Source organism: Macrobrachium nipponense, chromosome 26 (assembly GCF_015104395.2).
Source record: "Macrobrachium nipponense isolate FS-2020 chromosome 26, ASM1510439v2, whole genome shotgun sequence".
Classification (NCBI taxonomy): domain Eukaryota; kingdom Metazoa; phylum Arthropoda; class Malacostraca; order Decapoda; family Palaemonidae; genus Macrobrachium; species Macrobrachium nipponense.
Window position 1 is genome coordinate 77336393 of NC_087215.1, and position 20000 is coordinate 77356392.

A 20000-nucleotide genomic window follows, 5' to 3' on the forward strand; every position below is an offset into this window, starting at 1 on the left:
TGTTTGGTAGTTTCAGTAGTTGAAGAGACAGATAATGAAAATTTATGGCTTACTGTGTACTAGGAAAAGTGATTGCTTGGCGATCGTTCGGTACTCGTAAGTTCTGTATGTAAACAGAAGTTTGGAAACTTTTTTTCTTTTGTTTGTATATTATAGTTAATGATTAATTAATAATTATTTGAAATGAGTACATACTGATTATTAATACATTTTATTGGCATTTTCTAAGCTTTTAGCTTCTTAGGTTTAGATGTCAGAATCATAGACTAGGCTACGTAGCAACCGCTGACATAGGCTAGGCTTATTGCTAAGGGACATATGCTAAAGTCCTAATATATCATATGCAGTAAAAATGGGGTTGAACATTACAGGCAGTTGAATATTACTCAAGTATGTACAGTATTTTGAACTTTTTGGAGTCATATTTCTTCCGTCGGTTCGGCGTTGTAACCCTAGAACATGTGTTGTAGGCCTGGAAATATAATTTACTGGGGTGTTTTTGTAAAGTTTGGAACGGATCAGGCATTTTACATGTAAAATGTTGTTCAAGATACGAAAAACTCATGATACGAAGGCCGCTTAGGAACGGATTAATTTCGTATCTCGAGGTACCACTGTATTAGAAAATAGTGATGACAGACTTTTTTTTTGTGGAAATCAAATATCACATAAAAAAACTTAAACAACAACAAACAGTTAATATAAGAGTGTTTGTTAAAGGGCGTGCTATTCCCCTTTGGGACCTGACCTTGAGGACCCGAGCAGCGGGGTCGGTAGTCCCCTTTTCAAGTAATCTGTGACCTGGAGTAATGACAAGGTTTCAAAGTACCAAATTAATATATATATATATATATATATATATATATATATATATATATATTATATATATATATATATATATATATATATATATATATAATATAGCATTCTAAGATATAGCGGTTACTAGTAACTCGAACAATATGAGACTGTTGTAGGAGGAAGTACATCTCAGGTGTAAAATACATTTATTGCGACGTTTCAAAACTCAAAGGTTTCATTTTCAAGCTATAAAGTCAGAAAACAATAAAAATATCATTAAAAGTCCTAAAATACAAATACGTACAAGACATAATACATTATAAATAACAAGATAAAAAAAAAAAAAAACTAGTTTGTAGCAGAACCAACCATCAAGAGAAAGGAAGAACGGAAGTCAGAAAGAATAAACCAGAAATGACAAAAGGCAATACTCAAGTAAGGTAAAGAGTTGTCGAGGAAGACTGCTCAGTGTTCAATTGAGGAACAAGCTGTTTAATAAACAAGGACTCCAGAATTATCAGTAGTTTGTTACTCTGTGCCCGTCCCAAGATTTCAAAATTTTTGTACTGTACATTATGTTTGCATTTATTGGCGTGTAGTCTGATGTTAGAAAATTCAGGATTTGTAAGTTTGTTACCAGTTTGATAGCTAACGCCCTTAGTAACCTCTGTGTCAAAGGGTCAACAAGTTTAATCCTTGAATTTAAAACAAACTACCTAAAAGTAGGTGGATTAGTTAGGATGATATTAAATCTGATAACTGGTATATAATTAAATATGAGTTTTCTTAGTGCATCATAGAATTTTTGTCATGGATTAAAGGTACATTTGTATAAAATGGAAGCTTAGGCACAGTAGGTAGGGATACTTTTGGAATAAAAACGTTATTAAGTAGTTTAAAACAGACCTGAAAAAATGTGTAGTGGGAAAATAATTGCTTATAAAATATTGAAGTAAAAAGTTGATTTCTTCGTGAAAAAACTCCCAACTAGATGTCAGTGAGAAGGCATGATAAAGTAATGTGGATAAAAAAAGTTTCATTTAAAGCCATAAAAAGTGATTATAAAAATTTGAACCTAGCCTTGTAAAAGTTCTCTTCCTGTAAACTGAAGTGTTAAAAAGATCATATTGTCGTAAGATTAAAACATCTAAGAAAGGTAGTTTATTATTACTTTCGGACTCCATAGTAAATTTTATATTTGGGTGTGCTCTATTAATAAAATCAACAAACCTCTCAGTGCCATACTTGGATTTAAAAAGCGCAAAGGTATCGTCAACATACCTTTAGTAGAAGAGCGGATGGTAACTCAAAGGACAGGTGTCTGAAAAATGCTCCTCCAGGGAGCACATAAAATGCTTGCAAATATTGGCTCTAATGGAGAACCCATAGCCATACCATCTATTTGAGTGTAACCATTTTTATTAATTCTAATATATCTGATTTTAAGAAACTATTGGAACTGGCAGTGCAGGACACTGCCTTCATTTTTAATAATAAGTGTTACTTTCATCTTTTCAATTTTATAATTTTCTACTGTAATTTTATACATTACGAACTGTTTGCTATATTTGTAGTAGTCACAATTACTTTGAGTTTCTAAAAGCAAGTTTATTTTTTATCAAAGATAAGCATGCACGTGAGTTTAATTTATCTTTGTCGTGTAGTCTTTGTAGAGTGTTGTCCAAATAGCTTAACATGCCTCTGTTATGACTCTTCCAGGAACTTTGGGCGATATAGCCACACTCAATTTTATATCTTGGTAAGAACAGTCAGTCGCTAAGTAGCGTAATATGGCACTTGGCCTTTCATAAGGCGTGGTGGATTTCGTCATGTATGTATGTGTTCTTTTGCACGTGCCTTATAATCTTTCTAGAAAATTTAATGTTGCCTCGTCCATACTTACGAAATTATAACAGCCCCTGGGAGCTAACTGTATTTCTTTTAGCCACCAATGACGGTGACAGCTACACTGTTCAGACGTGATGAGGGAATATCTGATAATGAACCATATATGCTTAGACTGTGCCGTTGCAGCCAGTGTAACAGTGAAAAAAAAAAACGAAACAGAATATTGGGTCAATGATTCGTTTTTGAAGTGAGAAAAACTCTCATTTATGGCTTTTAAGACTGACTACTTTGTTCAGACCGGGCAGTAACTTGAGTTAGCAGTCATTTTTTGGAGTCTCCTCCTACTCAGACTCAGTTCTTATCGTACGACCACGGACCTAGACCGTTTCCGTTTCAATGATGGATGACCTGACAAGTCCCAAATTTTATATATTTAATTCAATTCAATTCAATTCAAGAGAGAGAGAGAGAGAGAGAGAGAGAGAGAGAGAGAGAGAGAGAGAGAGAGAGAGAGAGAGAGAAGTTTGAGTATACAATCGCTCGAATGTAAAGCAAAATCCTTTCGGCATGGTTCGGGATACGAAAAGGAGCAAAATCATTAAATTTACGCTTACTTCTCATAGCGTCCTCAGTTTGGTCGCTTAATATTCGTTTCATGGTTTTTAAAATAATAATAATAATAATAAAAACAATAGGAAAACTTTTTCTTGCAGGATAGAAACAATCATGTAATCGGTGTCTGCTATATGATTATTATTGCACTACCTTATGATCATTATTAATTGCTTTAACAGCAGCGGTTGTAGTAGTAGTAGAATAAAAGTACCGCTGTACGTTAATAATAGTATTATTATTGATAGTGTATACTGAATTGTTGCTATCTGTCATCTTTTTGTCTCACTACTGATTTATATGGATTTTTCACTGGGCGACAACTTTAGTGGGTAGCGTTTAGATCAATCACTATATAGAAATAACTTAACAACATAAAATAAGAAACATTCATAATTCAGTTTCATTCTTGATGAGGCTGATCTGACAACTCACTTCCTGTAGTTTTTTCTCATCGATTTATATTCAGAAATGTGACCTTTAATATGATTTCATTTTCATCTTATATCTATAACCTGACCATTACTTACTTCGAATGTCATACCTATGATATTATTTTCTTGCCTTTTTCAGGCCTGTCAACAAGCTTTCAGTCAATCCTCTGGAACATTTACCAGTCCTAATTATCCTAACAACTACCCATCTTCGACCACCTGCACTTATATAATTAACACTGGATCCAAGATTTCAATAACTTGTCAGGATTTTGTTCTTCAGGGAAAAAGTGCCTCAGGCCCTTGCCTAGACTTCTTACAGATCAGTGATAGTAAAATTCTGTCAACTAAATACTGTGGCACTACAGGTCCACAGAGCTACGTAACCAACACCCCTAATGTCAGAGTCATTTTTACGTCTGATGCTAGTATTAACATGCCTGGGTTCAGTTGTACTTATCGAAATATTAACACAACAACAAAATCAACAACAAAACCAACAACAACAACAAAACCATCAACAACAAAACTAACAACAACAAAACCAACAACATCAACAACACAACAAAACCAAAAACCATCAACAGCAAAAACTACATCAACAACAACCAAAAAAACATCAACAACAAGAAAACCATCAACAACAACATCGACAACAACAAAACCAACAACAAGAAAACCATCAACAACAACATCGACAACAACAAAACCAACAACATCATCATCATCAACAACAACAACAACAGCAACATCAACAAAACCAACAACAACAACAAGAACAACAAAACCAGCAAGAACAACAAAACCAACAACAACAACATCATCAACAACAGCAACATCAACAACAACATCATCATCAAAAACAGCAACGTCAACAACAACAAAACCAACAACAACAACAACAGCAACATCAACAACAAAATCATCAACAAAAGCAACATCAACAACAACAAAACCAATAACAACAACATCATCATCAACAACAGCAACATCAACAACAACAAAACCAACAACAACAGCAACATCAACAACAACATCAACAACAACAACAACAAAACCAACAACAACAACAAAACCAAGATAAACATCAACATCAACAACAAAACCAACAACAACAAACAACAACCAACACAACAACATCATAACAAAACCAACCAACAACAACAACAAACCAACAACAACAACATCTCAACAACAACAACAACAACAACAAGAAAACCATGAACAACAACAACAAAACAACAACAACAACATTAACATCAACAACAACAACAAAACATCAACAACTAACATCATCAACAACAACAACAAAAGCTACCAACTACTCTAGTTACTGCTGTCCCAGGACTTGCTGCAAAAGGCCTCTGAATGCATACAACAGTGCTCTTGCTCTACTACCACACAAAATAGATGTGGGTGCACTAACCCTGTTTCAGGATTCTACACTACTATCACTGGTAATTATCGGATTGTGGCAGCTACTGGCACACCCAGCCATGTATTTTAAGAAGGCCAACAAAAGCCAAATCCAAACAAAGGCTGTCAGCACAGAAGCTTCATGGCCATCCCTGTGAGTCCAGTCAAAGGCTCCACCTACAAAGCATATGGAATGGGACCTGTGGGAATTGCAACTTCTGGGGCGTTTTTCTACAACCATTTAAGCAGCCCTCAAGGAGATACTGCAGAGTTCAATGAGCAAGCAAGTTTTGACACCTGCAATGGACACAGCGACCAGAACTGTCGGTACCACTTTTCTGCACCCATCCAACTAAAAGCCGTTATCTCAAGAGCTGTTACTATAAGACAAGTGGAGATGGGAGTAATCAAAGCCATTACACCTGTAATACAACTGCCAAAAATAATGGTGACTGTGATTTGGATGAAGCCAATGGCTACACCTTTTCTGATCAATGTGGGTATGCTTACATCTTCACTGCAGACTACCCATTCATTATGGCCGGTTATGCTGTCACATAGTATGAAATTATTTTGGTCGAAATTGAAGTTCATCTGGATAAAATATTTCCATGCTGTTCAATTGAATCAAATTATAGTGTATCAATAAATTGGAATTGAACTAATAAATACAAAATTTATTTTGTAAAACCCAACCCTCGAACATTTATATTAAAATAGCTCACTTCTTTTATCAAACATAAAATGATTTCTTTCTTGTTGTCATCAAATTCTGAAATTATGATCATCAAATTCTTGTGAGTCATGTATTATAGATAATGCTGTTTTAATACTGGCAAATCTTAAGCACTGAAGTCTTAAGAGCATCATCTCCATAAATGCTATATATGCTTCTTCTGTCAAACTTTGAAGTCAAATTTCGTAAGTCTATATAGCATAACTAAAGTACTTCTTGATTTCTCCACGCTTTTTCTAGAACATGCTTTTCACGACAAAGCCTAAGATCATAGTGAAGAAATACTGATAACCATGGCAGGATTCGAGCGAGTACCTGTACTGGTAATGTCAGGTTAAGGTTATTCTTAACCATTTGACTAAGAAGGGGGTCAAAGTGGCTATTGCAAATACACGTGTGCATCTAGCAAAAAAGTGGCAGTCATCCGAGTTAAAACTGACCTCGTGCCAGCAAAGAGTCCAGTAGTTTCTTTACATATGCCTAAGGTACTTAGCATTTTTAGGATTTCTGTACCCTAAGAGATATATGCACAATACATGAACGTTGCATTATGTTATTTTGATTTGAATATGGTTTTTCACGAAACTGAATTTTGTCTGATAAAAATTGCATATAAACACCATTCTGTAAGAGAGACGTCAATATAGGATACCAAAGAAACAAAGAAAGCACCAAGTGACAAAGCTTATTACTACATGAAGTGAATTCAATATATGATGGAAATTCGGGCTGATTCCAACCCTCCAACCTATTGAAGTGGCTAAAGTTCAAAGGACCTAGTTACTGAATTTTGTCTGATAAAATTGCATATAACATTTCATTCTGTAGAGAGACGTCAATATAGGATACCAAAGAAACAAAGAAAGCACCAAGTGACAAAGCTTATTACTACATGAAGTGAATTCATATATGATGGAAATTGGGCCTGATTCCACTCCACACTTATTGAAGTGGCTAAGTTCAAAGGACCAGGTTACTGAATTTTGTCTGATAAAAATTGCATATAAACACCATTCTGTAAGAGAGACGTCAATATAGGATACCAAAGAAACAAAGAAAAGCACCAAGTGAAAACAAAGCTTATTACTACATGAAGTGAAATTCATATATGATGGAAATTGGGCCTGATTCCACTCCACACTTATTGAAGTGGCTAAGTTCAAAGGACCAGGTTACTACCCCTACAGAAAGCTGGCATTATCCGAAATCTAATGATGCCCGAGACAACATTACGTTTACTTGAAATTTCCAAACTAATTTTCTTTTTAAGTTTCTTTAGATCGTTTGTGATTTGAATTGAATACAGATTTTAAGCCAAAGGCCAAACACTGGGAACTATGAGGTTATTTAGCACTGAAACAGAAACTGGCAGTAAAAGGTTTGAAATGTGTAGCAGGAGGAAAACCTTGTAGTTGCACGATGAAACTACTGTTAGGAGAGGGTGGAAAGTAAGATGGAAGAAAGAGAATATGAAATGATGTACATTAAAAAGAACGAAAAGGGTTGGCAGCTAAGGGCCGAGGCACCGCTTGCAAAAGGTACCTTAGTAATGCAGTGCACCGAGTGAGGTGCACTGACGGCACTAACCCTTATGGTGTTAATCTTTCTGAAGTAAACTTTTCGCAACAACATTTTATGAAACCTACACTAAAATAAAAACCTCTTCAACTTAAACCTTAAACATTCAAGCTGATGGTAACTTAATGCCAACCTGACAGCAACTCTGCAACGATCAACTCATACATACGATGGATGGATGGATGGATGATATTTAGGGCTAAAGCCCAGGCACTGGGGCCAAGAAGTCCATTCAGCGCCGTAATGAAGGTTAAATCAATTGAATTATGGTAAATGAATTAATGACTTATTGAAATGAATTATTAATAAAATGAGATGTGACCAATAAATAAAATAAAAATATGAAGCTTAATGAATGGCGTAATATATATCAAAAACAGTTTCATGTCTTCATAAAACTGTATGATATGATATATAAAGAATTAACTAAATATTATTAAAAATTTGTATGCACTTTTAAAAGGAGATGAGAGCAGAAATATCTGCTTCATCCCCTAAGATATTTGAGAGGGATTTACCCTGGAAATATCTTTCCTTTAGGTTAAATATCTGGGGGAAACCATCAGAATGTACTCCACTGTTAGTATCTCGTCACAGTAAGCACACTCTGGTGGGCTGCTCCCTTCTACAATAAACTGATGGGTTAAATGAGTGCGCCTAATCCTTAATATCGTTGAAATAACCTCTGTTCGTTTGTCAAGCTGGAATGACGAAGGCCATGGCATTATATTTTTCCTTTTATTTTTATACCTATTATTATTTGCAAGAAGAGAAGTCACCTTTCTTGCCATTTACTTAAACATAATTACCTAACAGGACCTTTTAGGTCTGTATGATGCACTTTTCTGAAAGTAGTATCTGGTAAAACACCAGCAGCTTTGCTTCCCTGTCTTGTCTCGTTTCCGTGAATCCCGACGTGAGAAGGCACCCAACAGAAAGAGACTGATTTGCAAAGACAATATAAACGAAAAAGCGACTTCTGCACTTTTTGAATTAATGGGTGAAAGCTGTTAAATTTTTTAATAGCTTCTAAAGTGCTTTTAGAATCTGAGTACGTGACAAAATTAGTGTTACTACTTTGAAGAACTAAATCTAGGGCAGCGACTACCGCTGTTAATTCTTAAGTAAATATTAATACAGTCAGGTAACTTACTTGCATATGCTTTATCACCAAGGATAACAGCACACCTAACACCACTATCGGACTTTGATCCATCTGTATAGTCTTCATATAATTAGCATGTGTAACGCCTACTCTAAGAATTTTCCCCCAATCTCTGCTTCAGTGCAGTCCTGTTTGTTAAATTACTTCTTGCATATTAATGCTTCTGAAATAAACCACGGAGGATTTACAGGATGTTCTACTTCCAGGACATTCTGGGATTTGAGATGGTTATCCCTAACATCCCCCCCCCCCCCTCCCCCCCCCATTCAGGTCCCCTCTTTTCATCGAATCTGGAAATGGTTTAGAAGCTTTTGCACCAGAGAAATTCCATGAGGCTGTTTACTTGAGTACTTGAAAATAGTGATTGTTTTTAGGAGCACTTTTCATTGTAGCCACGGTATCACAACCCTAGCTCTTGCCATCTTAGATCAAAGGGAAGACGATCTATATCGACATATATGCTTTCAGCAGGTAAAGTTCTAAAACCCGAGCATATTCTTAACCACATGTTCTGTACATCTAATTTCTTTAGCTTGGTTTTACAAGCCGAGGAATAGATCTGACAACCTTTTACCCTGTTTAGTTTATTTATCTTTATTTTAATGGCCAATCTCTTTTAAATCTCTATTTTTACTGTGTTTGTAATTGAGAAGATATAATAAAAGTACTGGCTCTTAGTTGAGCCAAAAGCAATTGATCTAAGGTCAGACATCAAACTACCACCACTGGCTCTTAATTGTCACACCCCCCCCCCCCCCCCCCCACCCCCCCCCCCCCCCCCCCCCCCCCCCCCCCGCGTCCACCAACAACAAAGAAGCCAGTGTTTGGGAGGCTTCAGACCTAGACCTGTCTGTCCTCTGTTTTACTTGTGCCAAAACCTATAAGAGGACCTTTTCCTCCTCCAAATGTGCAGGGACTGAAACATCCCCGTCAACTCTTTACAGTTGTCTGCACCAAGTTTTTTAACAAGTGACTATTGCTGAACGGACAGAAATCATTAAAAAACATTAAAAAGACAATCATATACACCTACGTCAAGAAGGCACTCTCCCATTGCTCAACCTGGAAACATACCATGGAATAGGTCAATAGGCCAACCCATGTTCTATTACAATTGAGAGATAAATCAGGCTGAAAATGATACAGACAAGCAATAAACCAGACAACTGGAGGAGAACAATTGATAACACTATTCTAACAGGGCATGAAGCACTGTCAATACTGGAGCAATGAAACTTTCTGCAAGAAAATCATAGAGAACATCTCTGCCACACCCATGATCAAATAAATAGCCAACGTTATATAAGAATGGTCATATGGCTAACCTCAAGAACAATCTAGCTCCCCAGATAATTTGAAGAAGCAATAACATTGTCTATCGTTTTCATACCGGAAAGAGTAACGCCCTCATTCCTATGCTGGTGAGACGACCACCTACCACTTCAAATGAAAGTCTTTATAATCCTTATAGAAGGGCACACAAGGAACCCTAGCCCATCCTGCCCAGCTACAGTCTGATGGAGGCCTTATGTATCCAACAACTCTACCCTTCCATGCGAAGAACCTCCTTTCCCACCCATTATCAACCCACAAGAGTTGTTGCCAGCAGCGTGAACCTTTATGGCCACGAGGGAGGATGTGTGGATGCAGTTGAAAGTAGGATAAAAACTGCATGGGGGAAGTGGAGAGAAGTAGCTGGAGTAGTATGTGATAAGAAAATGCCAATCAAGCTAAAAGTCAAGATGTATAGCACAGTGATAAGATCGCTGTTAATGTATGGATCAGAAACATGGGCTCTATAAGATGAAAAGAGGAAGTAAAGCTTGAGAGAATGCCGAGGTGGATTATGGGAATACTGCTGCTTGAGAGATTAGGAAATGATGAAATAAGAAGGACAGGCTTATTGAAGATTACAGAAGTGACAAAAGAGTCACAATTGAGATGGTATGGGCATGTTGAGGATGATATGGAGAGAAGAGGTTTGGGTGAGGATGATGCCTTTGACAGAAGGCAGTGGAGAAGACACATCGGGCAACCAACCTCCTGATGTAGGGATACCAATGGGAAAGAAGAGAGTGCCAGATGTCAGTATGCATGCAACGATTAAAAGACAATTATTATTATTATTATTATTGAAAGATATCGCTGCATCAGCTGCATTCAACTTGTAATTAGTTTTCTCTATTTTTCTGGTAATTGCTTTCTCTCTTCTACCACAACTGGTGAGTATTGCGCTGATATGATTCTTCAGGAGTCAATTTCAGAGATATTGCTTAAAAATTTATTTATTTGTCACAGTAAATGAACAAACAGATCAAAATATAAGTCGATCTAGTGGCCAATGTTTCCCTCGGTATCATCCGAGCATGATCACGGCAGGGGGTGGGAGCAGACTGTAGATGCTGTCAGAATCTACTCAATACATAGTAGTAAATCAGCAGGGGGTCAACCGCTTGCTAAGTTTTCATTGGTTGGTGGCGCAATGCGTTCCTGCTATTGGCTGGAGGTAGTTTCCTTCAAGACACTCCTCGTCGTTGAAGGTCACACTGTTGCAGCCTAGCAGACCGTCGAGGTTGGGGCATGACTTCCTTACTTGTTGTGTCACGACGGCTCGCATTGTCATTGGCTGCTGGGCTGCTTGTCTCATCTAGTATTCCTTAGTTAGGGGTGTCACTCAGTCTGGTATTAATTGTACTATTATTTATATTCATGGGTCTTCTAAGTTGGTGGGGAGTGTAGGTAATTGAAAGACACATTCAGTACAATATATGAACATTTATGTATAATATGTATTGCAATCTTTAACTTTCATATTCATTTATATACCTCCCTATGTTTTAATGTATTCTAATTCTCATATGTCATGTATGATATGTAATAAATGAATCTCGACCGTCTGGCAGTCATGTTTCACCAGTACGGCACTGCTCTGTTTTCCTTGCTTGCACATTGTCTTGCACCTCTGAGATTTTGTGTACTTCATTAGACATTAAGAACCTACTTTTAGTATTTCAGGGTTTCCTTCATTCCCAACCTTTAGTGATAAGGATAACACATCAAACACAAACATGGCACAGTGAACTGAAGTGTCAGTGAAGTTTTTATTTCAAGAGGATTTTTCTGCAAGTACGTCTTCCGCCGCCATTAATCATCAATGCTATCTTCTGTTTGCCGCCTTCGCCCAGCATCTTATCTGGATTTATTGTACTGCAAGTGTATAGTGATCAGTGGTTAATGAGTGAAGTGTTGTGCAAAGTGTCTTGCCATTTTAGTGCCTTATTTTGGGCATTTCACTTAATTGTTGTGACATGCAAAACCCCTTTCTGCTGCCCTCATTGAGAGCGGATACCCATACATCCGATTCCCTCCATTGCTTCCGGGTTACTGACTGACAGTCTGCACAAACGTACGTATACACTCACTCACTTATCTAATAACTCTTATTCAAACCGTAATTTTATGAGGAGGAATTAATACGTGTCATTCATTGCACATTACATGTAATGGATGAGTTAGAAGATTTTGTAGGCCAACCAACAGCCACCACTGACCAAGGACTCCTAAATGCCAGTAGTGTGGGAGGAGATTGCCAGGATGACACCACCCTCCTCCCCCTATCCACCACTCCTTCGCCCTCACTACCAGCCCAGTCCCCTCTACACCCGAACGACCTGCGACAGATTTCCTTCAACTTATCAAGTTTTTTTAGAAGAATCTCGCCAGTATGAAGAAGAGAAAAGATGACGTGAAGATGAAGAAAGAAGAGAAAAAAGAAGACGTGAAGATGAAGAAAGAAGAGAACAAAGAAGACGTGAAGAAGACAGAGGAGCGCAAGAGGAATTACACAGAAGAAATGTATTGAATGTTTCTTTCAATTACCTACAGGGAGGAAAAGCACTTCCCATGTCATATTTAATGAGGATTTTTCTTGCTGTATGAGGAGTGCCTCGAACAGTCGTAAACGTCGCTGGTCAGGAGCTCTCCCTATTATCTTAGTATTCTTGATAATACTGTTGCAGGAGATAACTTCCTGGTGTGCTGTCATGGCATGGTTTCTAATTGCCCCTTCTTTAGCATGGCAAGAAATCCTCTTGGACAGTTTCATAGAAGTCATACCAACCTAAGAGCCAGGGCATCCACGAACGGGGCATAAGAATTGGTAGACTACATATCACTGTTTCAAGAGTTCTCTTGCTGGGGGGTTCAGGTTGTTCTTCATGATAAGGTCGCGGGTACGCCGATTTTGATAATAAATTAAGAGTTTGAGTTCTTTGTCAACTTCAGTAGGGGCCGCATTCTCTCTGACAATTTTTCTCAGTGCATCCTCGTCCTCACGGTGACATGCATGCATTCTAGCTTTGTAATACAGCTTGACCTTCTCATGGAGGAGGGGCTGTGGTCTCTCACTCTCGGTGTACCACTAGTCCGGCGCTGTTCGGACTTCTTTATTAATAAGTCGATTTGGATACCTGTTATTAATGAGCACCTGAGTGACTCGGTCGAGTTCTTTGTGAGTGTCCTGGCAGGAAGAACAGTGTGTGAGGGCCCTCTGAATGTAGGCCCTGATTGTGGTGTTCTTGAACCGTGCAGGGCATTTGCTGTCACCATTCAGGCAAAGCCCTAAGTTGGTTTGCTTTGTATACACCGAAGTTCTTAGACCATCGTCGGTCTTGGAGAAGAGGACGTCGAGAAAGGGGAGCTGGCCTTCATTGCCGAATTCAACGGTATAATTCAGCGAACTGCACTGCTGGAACATGCGCCAGACAGCTTCAACCTCTTCCTCATTATTGGCTTGTACAAAGATATCATCAATATATCTTGCGTATTTGCGGGGTTTTCTAATATTGGAGAAAACTCTCTCTTCCTCAGTATTAGGAAATGAGAATTGCATTCAAGTGGGCTTACATAAGTATGGTGGATGGCTCATCCACTGAAACTACCGCAGTTGTAACTTCTACAAATAGGCCATCAACTCCTATTATGGTACTATTAGAAACAACAGGAACAGAAGCATCATTAACAGCTTTTCTGCCAACAACAACTAATGATCCAATAACAACTTCAGCACCATCAACTACTATTACTGAAGCAACAAAATCTTTTACAACGATACCAACAACTCTCAAAGAAAGGACTTTTCTGCCAACACTGACTAATGATCCATCATTAACTGAAATTCCTTCAACAACTTTCAACCAAATAACAGAAGGTTCTACGCTGATACATGCATCATTTGCAGAAACAAGAACGTCTTCACTAACATCAACCAAAGACCCAGTAACCAATTCAGTGCCTTCAACTACAGTATTAACAGTAAAGCAATGGAAGCTTTAACAACTTAGGAGTCTTCAACTGCTATTGCTGTACCAAAGGACGCTTTCACAACGTTGCCTAAAACCTTTATGGAAAAAAGGACTTTATGCCTACATCAACTAATGATCCAGTTACAACTTCAGTGCCTTCAACTACTATTACTGTATTAACAGACACTTCCACAATGATGCATACAACTTTTATGGAAAAAAAGGACTACTGCCAATATCAACCAATGATCCAGTTACAAATTCAGTGCAGTCAACTACTATTGCTGACTCAATGGACACTTTCACAACGTTGCCTACAACTTTTATGGAAAAAAAAAGACTTTACCTCCAACATCAACCAATGATCCAGTTGAACTTCATTGCCTTACTAGTGCTGAAACACCAAATGCTTTCACAATGTTATCTACAACTCTTATTAAAAAAAGGACTTTACTGCCAACATTAACCAAGGATCCAGTTTAAACTTCAGTGCCTTCAACTACTATTGCTGAATCAAAGACACTTTCACAATGTTGCCTACACCTTTTATGGAAAAAAAGGACTATAATGCCAAAATCAAATAATGATCCAGGTAAAACTTCAGTGACCTTTAATTCACTATTGCTAGAATCAACAGACGCTTTCACAATGTTGACTACAACTTTCATTGAAAACAGGACTTTACTGCCAACATCAACTAGTGACCCAATTAAAACTTCAGTGCCTTCAACAACTATTGCTGAATCAATGGATGCTTTCGCAACATTGCCTACAACTCTTATTGAAAAAAGGACTTTACTGCTAATTTCAACCAATGATCCACTTAAAACTTCATTTCCTTCAACTACTATTGCTGAAACAATGGACACTACAACGTTGCCTACAACTGTTATTGAAAAAAAATACTTTAGTACATCATCATCTAATGAAAATTGACTTCACTGCTACCACCAACCAATAATCCACTTCAAATTTCAGTCCCTACAACTTTTGTGGAAAAAGGACTGTACTGCCATCACCAACTAATGATCCAGTTTAACTTCAGTGCCTTCAACTCCTATTGCTGAATCAATGGACACTGTAACAACATTGCCTACAACTTTTATGGAAAAAAAGGACTTTACTGCCAACATCATCCAATGATCCAGCTAAACTTCAGTGCCTTCAACTACTACTGCTGAATCAATGGACACTTTCACAATGGTGCCAACAAATCTAATGGAAAAAAGATTTTTATTGCCAACACTAACCATTCACATACAACTTCAGTGCCTTCAACTACTATTGCTGAATTAATGGACATTTTCACAATGTTGCCTATAACTTTTATTGAAAAAAGATCTTGACTGCCAACATAAACCATTGATCAAGGTAAAATTTCAGAGCCTTCAACTACTATTGCTGAATCAATGGACACTTTCACAACGTTGCCTACAACTTTTACTGAAAAAGGTCTTGACTGTGACTGACAACACTAACCAATGATCCAGTTACAACTTCAGTGCCTTCAACTACTATTGCTGATTTAATGAACGATTTTACTATGTTGCCTACAACTTTTAGGGAAACAGTACTTTACTGCCAGCATCAACAATGATCCAATAACAACTTCAGTATTTCAACTACTATCACTGAATCAAGAGCTTCTACAATACCTACAATTTTTATGGAAGAAAGGAAAACGGGACCAACATAAAAAAAATTTATTTTGACAACATAAACTTGATGACCCAATATCCACTGTAATGCCATTAACTACTATAACTGGACAAAAAATAACTACTTCTCTTGTAAAGCCTACTACTATTATTGAAAAAACCCTTGGCTAACAGCAACTAAATTCAAATATAAATTAAAATAGGAATATTACTACAACGGAGCTTCAGCTATAACGTCATCGACTACGATCACTAAACTAAAAGGAACCAACAAGCTTCATCATATTTTTCACTTGGCAACAATTAGTGGTTCACTGCTTTCTTGGGGATTTTACTACTCTTATTCCGAGCTCTCAGACTCACAGGGTTAACAAGAATTGATTCCAATCTCAAATGCAATATCATTTCCTATTCCTAAAAATTGATAAAAGTATAAACGCTAATAAATGAATAATAAATTTTTGTAAACTATATGGTTCAACATCCACTAAAGTATTGTGTATTCAAAATTTGACCATGATACCTATGAATATTATGGAGCACTGGCACTTTAGCTATTTCTCATTATATCACAATGAGCTAACAATTACTAGTTGGTTTCAAAAGTAGTCAAATGCAGAAATCTATTTTCCTCTGTTTTGCCAACCAAAGATACTCAACATCATAGGAATTGACTGCAAACTCTTTGATTGCATATGAAGCGACCCAAGTTGAATCAAGTAATAGTTCAACTTTTTCTTTATCTTTCCTTTCAAAAAGATATAACTTGAACATCACCTTAAATGACAGATAAACCATTCCAAAATACAATCTGGTTTTGAATAACACTATAATACAAGGTGTACAGTGAACTCATTTTATTTAACGTCTGCGTAATATAAAAGGGCAATGGGAAATGAACTCTATGATTAGACTTGGTGTCGTCCAGCCAAGGGCCAGTCTTTCACACAAGTGGCCTCCATACAAGTATGCCGAATGAGGATAACTAGGTCCAAGCTTCAAGACAGTGCAGTTCAGTCAACTTTATGAGTACAGTTTCTTTCTAGTATTAAAATGTGTTTTTACATGGATCCTTCAAAATAAGACTGTACTACTCCAAATTTTACAGGGGACAGGTTTTATCTTAATGTGAAAAGTGAATACATTTACATGAAAATTCAAAGGATGTTTTATTTAAAACATGAATCACACCTTTGTGATCAAGTGCTACAATACCAGAGCTTAAATATGCTTGTTACTGAAAATGCCTTCGTCAATAAATATTTGCCTCATGAAGATTATCAGCTATGTTGTTGTATTTTTCTGTCAGCAATTACTTGGCCTATTTAATACAGTACGTCAACAGTATGGAAATGGTCAAACTGATGTTCATCACATGTATAGTTTTGAGTTTTTTTAGAGATGAAGGAAGCTACTTGAAACATGGCTTTGGAAGTCATGAAACTTTATTTCAAGGACTTGAGTATTTCAGTACAATAATCTACATTTCAGTTAAGACCTTTTCTGCAATACATTTTACTTATCTCAATCTGACAACTGCAAATATACATGAAAGTCACGAAATAATACATTTGTGAAGCTATTCAAATAAAGTAAGATATTAAAATGGAACGACACATCGAGTAACATATATTTCATGAGCAATAGAGGTTGGTTATGAAAAACATAAAACAATAAAAGACTTTTAAAGACCCCAAATGATAAAGCTAGAACCTTGGGTATAGTGGACACATACCATAGAAAAGGTAAAAGAAATCCCCTAAGAGAGCCGCATCAGCAAATATGGTGTATTTTGAGATCTAAAGGAAAGAATGGAGTAAAGTGGGACAAGGTTAAAAACTTTTGCTACTTAGCTGGCCTGGCTGCTATAAGTCTTGAAAACAGCAGTGAGTTAGAACTAGAAGACTGCAAATGAAAGAAGGCGAACTGGTGCGGGTAAAAGAAAAATGGAAAAACATGCAAACTATGCAATGAACAGTGGAACAGAGGTGTTTTGGCTATTGAGTGTTGGTGATTGTTGTTTGATATGGAGGGACTCTGAAAAGGGAAGCAAATGGATGTTTCTTGTTTGTCCAAGTATTTGAAAATTGCAGTACAGTGGTACCTCGAGATACAAAAGGCTCAACTTACGAAAAACTCGAGATATAAAAGCAAATCCAGAACAAAATTTTTACGGCCCTACATACAAAAAAATGCTCAGATACGAAAAGTTGTTGCTGTAAAGTCTGAGATTCGCCCAGACCACCGATAACAATTTTAAAACTCGCGTGCCGCCAACAGAGTAGACTCGCCACCATCCTCCCTCTCTCCCATTGGTCCCTGATGCTAGTCATCACCATGAGATTCTTCTCTCCTATTGGTCATCATCCCTCCCATCATGCATCTACACACTAGTACGTAGCAGCGTTCTTCTTCAGCCATTGCTTCTCACCAGTGTTATCGTACGCACGCGGAATTCGTTCGTTCACATATACGATTTCGTTTGTTAACTTAAATTCGTGTTAGTAATTTCGTTGTGCTATTTTAATTGTGTTGTGTGAGAACCTAATTACAGTAGTACCTCGAGATACGAAATTAATCCGTTCCAAGGCGGCCTTCGTATCATGAGGTTTTCATATCATGGACCACATTTTACATGTAAAATGCCTATTCGTTCCAAGCCCTCCAAAAACACCCCAGTAAATTATATTTCCAGGCCTACAACACATGTTCTAGGGTTACGACGCCGATCCAACGGATGAAATATGACTCCAAAAAGGCAAAATACTGTACATACTTGAGTAATATTCAACTGCATGTAATAACCCCATTTTTACTACATATATTAGGACTTTAGCATATGTCCCTTAGCAATAAGCCTAACCTATGTTAGCGGTTGCTACTGTAGCCTAGTCTATGATTCTGACATCTAAACCTAAGAAGCTAAAAGCTTAGAATATGCCAATGAAATGTATAAATAATCATATGTACTCATTTCAAATTAATTATTAATTAATCATTAACTATAATACACAAAAAAAAAAAACATTCCAATCGATTGTTTACATTCAGCTCTTACGAGTACCGAATGAACGCCAAGCAATCACTTTTCCTAGAGACAGTAAGCCATAAATTTTTCATTATTCTCTCTTCCTTCAACTAATGAAACTACAACAGTATAATAACCATTCATTTCTATTCTTTATTCTATCTTTACCTAATGGAGATACCGAGTTACTGACAGCTACAATGAAACATATACGTAACGTAATATTAAAACAGAAGAAGAATTCTAAAAAATACGTATTTGTTGGCAGTCTGATTTATTTTATATTTTATGATATCTAATTCACAATTTTTTTATTAAATGTATTGCATGTACTCATTTCAAATAATTATTAAGTAACCATTAACTATAATAAACAAACAAACAAAAAAAAGCTTCCAAACTTCTGTTTACATCCAGCACTTACGAGTATCGAGCGATCGCCAAGCAAATCACTTTTCCTAGTACGTTCACAGTAAGCCATAAATTTTCATTATCTCTTCTTCAACTACTGAACTACCAAAACATAAAATAACCAAAATTCCATTCATTTCTATTCTGTATTCTATCTTTACCTAATGTTTTTTGTTTTATTAAATGTATTGCATGAATAATAAGTTTTGCAATTTACAGCATCCTTTTACCAATAGAATACTTAAAGCACAAGGGGTAGATGCTGACCAATAGGAGAGCAGAGCAGGATCTTATGGGGTGACTAGCATCAGGAACCAATGGGAGAGCGGAGGGTTTGGTGGCGAATTTACTTAGTTGGCGGCGCGGGAGTTTTAAAATTGTTCTTGGTGGTCCGGGCGAATCTCGGGACTTTACAGCAACAACCTTTCGTATCTCTTGAAAAACGTTTTGGTATGTAGAGCTGTAAAAATTTTCGTATTTGCTTTCGTATCTCGAGTTTTTCGTAAGTTAAGCCTTTCGTATGTCGAGGTACCACTGTAGTATATGTACGTATACTAAATAACTTAATTTTACGTAACAGTATAGTCATGGGTCCCAAGAAAGTTTCTGAAGTTTCACAGAAGAGAGAATGCTTTCTATGCAGACAAAAATGGAGATAATAAAAAAGTATGAAGCTAGCCTGCGGTTGAGTGTGATCGCTAAGGAATACCGCCGTAATCTGTGGACAATAGGCATCATCCTTAAGCAGAAGGAAGCCATCAAAGAACCTACAACTTCCCAAAGCCTTCCAGGGCGTGACTATTTTGTCCACAAGAGGAGCCATGTGCATGATGAAATGGAAAGGCTGCTTCTTCTATGGATTGAGGACAAAGAAATCGATGGCGATACAATAACCGAGACAGCAATCTGCCAGAAGGCCACTCTATTTTTGGTGATTTTGATTGCCAAAGAAAGGACGACAGAGGAGAGGGGACATCGACGGCAACCCCAGAGTTCAAGGCTTCTTATGG

At 37.1% G+C, this 20000-nt stretch overlaps 1 long non-coding RNA gene and 1 pseudogene across 1 annotated transcript in view; both read left to right on the top strand.

Moving 5' to 3' along the window:
- Positions 1-20000, top strand: part of LOC135199897 (uncharacterized) — a 363734-nt gene that overhangs the window by 163307 nt on the left and 180427 nt on the right. The gene's annotated exons all lie outside the window — the stretch shown is intronic.
- On the top strand, positions 5121-5766 carry LOC135199894 (uncharacterized; annotated as a pseudogene).